General features: G+C 40.8%; 1 pseudogene; it reads right to left on the bottom strand.

The window, feature by feature from the left end:
- Positions 1 to 375: 375 nt before the first annotated feature.
- LOC125394110 (nucleophosmin-like) lies at positions 376 to 1,278 on the bottom strand (annotated as a pseudogene).
- Positions 1,279 to 3,263: the final 1,985 nt, after the last annotated feature.

Raw genomic sequence — 3,263 nt, 5'->3', positions numbered from 1 at the left:
GGGTAAGTTTATTCACTGAAGGCTCCGGGTTGACGTTTGGGTGGACTAGGAAGTGATCAGCTCTTTTTCCTTCATTAAAATTCAGAGTTTATATGTATATATGTGTTTGTCTCCCCACTGTTTCCACAACCGGCCACCACTATCACTTCGTCCTACCGTAACAGTCCATGTATAATTTCAACCAAGTAAAGCGTGGAGTCCCCATCCTTGAAAACTCAAGAGGCATTTTAGACAACACACTCTTGGCAACGGAGCCTGTAGAGCATTTGTCAAACACAGTAGGGAATGTTCTCACTTTGCATTATAAAAAAAACTGCCAGATACCAGCTGCTACAGAAGCAAGATGAACTGTTTCAAACCATTTAAACCATTTTCTTAAAGAGACTTTCTCCACTGCCAGAGATCTTGAATAGCTTCCTGATCAATCATCTGGAGGCAGTTCCTCACCTAATGAACCACCCCTGTTCATATTTGCTTGCGTTTTTTCCATAACTGTCTTCTATAGAACTAGGTTCTTTTGGTGTTTTAGGAATTCTTTCCTGTGCTTTGAATGATTTTTTTTTTCATTTACCTTTTCATCTTGGTGTTGATGGTCTTAAGTCTTTTTCCATTCTGGTTTGATTTCTGTCCATTTTGGCCATGGTATCGAATGCCGATTTCTTCACTGGAGCTTTCCCCCCATTTCCTCCTCATCTTCATCTTCATCATCATCATTGTCTTCATCAAGTTTTACTCTTTTCAGTGGAATCTGTTACCACTTCCAGGGCAGATCACTTAAGAGTTTTACATCCTATCCATCTTCTTCTGCTTCTGTATCTTCCTCTCCAGCCACTAGGTACATCCACTAATGTGCACAGTCCCTGAACCACACTTCAACCTCAGGACCACAGGTGGTGTCATTTCAAAGGCCCCAAGGGAAACTGTTGGTTGTACAGGCATTTTCATAGTTGCCAGTGTGACTTTGATTGAACTGCCTTCTTAATTCGCTGCTTCTGCATTGATGATGTTTAATTCGTTTTTTTTTTTCGTCCCAGTTGCTAAAATGGTAATGCTCTTGTTTTCATTGGTATCCGTCTTTTTGTTTTTGTTTTTCGAGACAAGGTTTCTCTGTGGCTTTGGAGCCTGTCCTGGAAGTAGCTCTTGTAGACCAGGCTGGCCTCGAACTCACAGAGATCCGGCTGCCTCTGCCTCCTGAGTGCTGGGACGTTTGTTGGCCTTTAGTTCGCAAGAGAAGAGATAGTTCTGAGGACTCAGAGGCTCACCCATTGAGTCTTCCATGAGGTAGAGGCATGCACTTTGCTGTGAGGTAAGTAGAGTGATGATAACTGCCCCCTGCACCCCACGACAGATGTGCAGGATAGAATCACATCACAGGATGATTTGTTTTTTGACAAAACGAATGCTGAAAGTGACAGAGTTCTCAAACTTTCTGATGCTCTGGAAATAGGAAAACCAATAACGTATCAGTTCCTGTTAACCAGGCAGCGTTTATTAGAGTTACTTTGCTCTTGAATCTTGAAACAGAGGTCTGGGTTTGTGATTGACAAAAGTAGTAGGAATGAGTAAGGCTTTGCTCAGGACACCCTGCCTGATGTGGGGACAGAAGAAGGGCTGACTCACAGTCTGTTCAATGTCTTAGAGAATCCTGGTGGTATTTGCTAGGGATGTGTTTTTAAAACTGAGTGAAGGCAGTTGTGATTCTATGATCCACAGGGAAAATGCATAGCATTAGACACTGCGCAAAAGTTCCTTCTAAAATTGTCTTTGTTAGGAATCATATTTTGAAAAATGTATAAACAAACTGGACTTTTGACTGCTCAGTTTTACCCAGATGTAGGCAGCTTTTCCTTCTTGCCTTTCTAGTTCTAACTCTTCTCAGGGCATCACACCCATCGCAACAAGAAAATGCACGAAGAAACAAAGCACAAGAGTTTATTGTTGGTTTAAAAAGGAGGCAGTAGGTCTGTGGGGATCAATGGGTCCTGAAACTTCAGAGAGTGACTATGACCTCTGTATTTAGTAGAAAGAGGGAAAATTAGAGTCCACAAAATGTTGATCTTCAAGGACATTGCATAAGCTAAGGTTGTAGTTTAGTGGTTGGGGACATACTTAGTTGGGATTTAATCCTGAATACTAAACCAGATAGCCCTCCCTCCTCCAAATAAAACAAATAAGAACAACACAGCAAATCATCACTTGATGAGACATCCTCCTATTCCTGTTCCCATATGGAAATACGGCCCAAGAGTCAGTTGACTCTGTTAGGCCTATAAAACCTTGACAGATCTTAACCTTGGCAAGGGGTTATGCTAGGGTAGGATGGAGCAGAACCCAAGGGCCCCAGAGCATGGGAGTGGAGGGAGGCCGAGCAAGTATTAGAGTTAGCAGAAATCTTGAAGAACAACTTTGACTTTCCAGGGGATGTGGAAGTATTAAGTGCAACAGAATTATATGCGAAGATGAAGGAAACAGTGAGGTCATCCAGGTTATAATCATGCACATCTTTGTGACTAAGTACTTATTAGAAACAAGAAGTAGAAATGAATTGGACATTAAAGCTGACAGTATGCTATGTCAAGATCATTGTAATTTAAACTTCCCTTTCTTGCCAAAAGCTTGAGACTTCTCATTTTTGAATAGCCATCAAGCCAATTTGCATTTCATTGAAATAATTTTGATTTATATAAAAACATTTCAGGAAGTCACCATTAACTTCTACTGTAGAAAAAAATGAAGATATATCAGTCTCGGTCGATAAAACAGAAAAAGAATTTTATTGAAAGAATATGAAATTGCTCCAGGAGTTTCCAGGAAGGCCGAGGAAGAAGTCTGTTGGTACAAGCAGACACAATGGCGGATCAGGCCATCAGGACCATGGCCAAGATGACACTGTAGACTCAGCCTTGGGGAAGAACACTGTGGCCTATACAAGGCCTTGGACACCTCAAGTTTACCATTGCTGGCCACAGCACAGAGCATTGTTGAGACACAGCTGCTAATGCTACTGTTCCTCTGATAGGGTCAAAATAACCCTTTGATATTTTCAAATAGAAACATACTTAAACTCTCCTAATAAGAAAACTTCAAGTTATACTGGGATAAGATACTGTTCATTAAGAGTGATTCCTCCAAAATTTGACAAAATACTCTGAATCTGTTGTAAAACAAACTTCTTTTCCTATTGCTACTGAGAACACAAAACTGTCTGACCTCTATGGAAGTAACTTTGAAATATATAGCAAAAATACACATGTATAATCCTT

This window comes from Myodes glareolus, chromosome 20 (genome assembly GCF_982192425.1).
Source record: "Myodes glareolus chromosome 20, mMyoGla1.1, whole genome shotgun sequence".
In the NCBI taxonomy this organism is placed as follows: domain Eukaryota; kingdom Metazoa; phylum Chordata; class Mammalia; order Rodentia; family Cricetidae; genus Myodes; species Myodes glareolus.
Note: the sequence above shows the minus strand (reverse complement) of the source record. Positions and strands in the feature narration are given on the sequence as shown.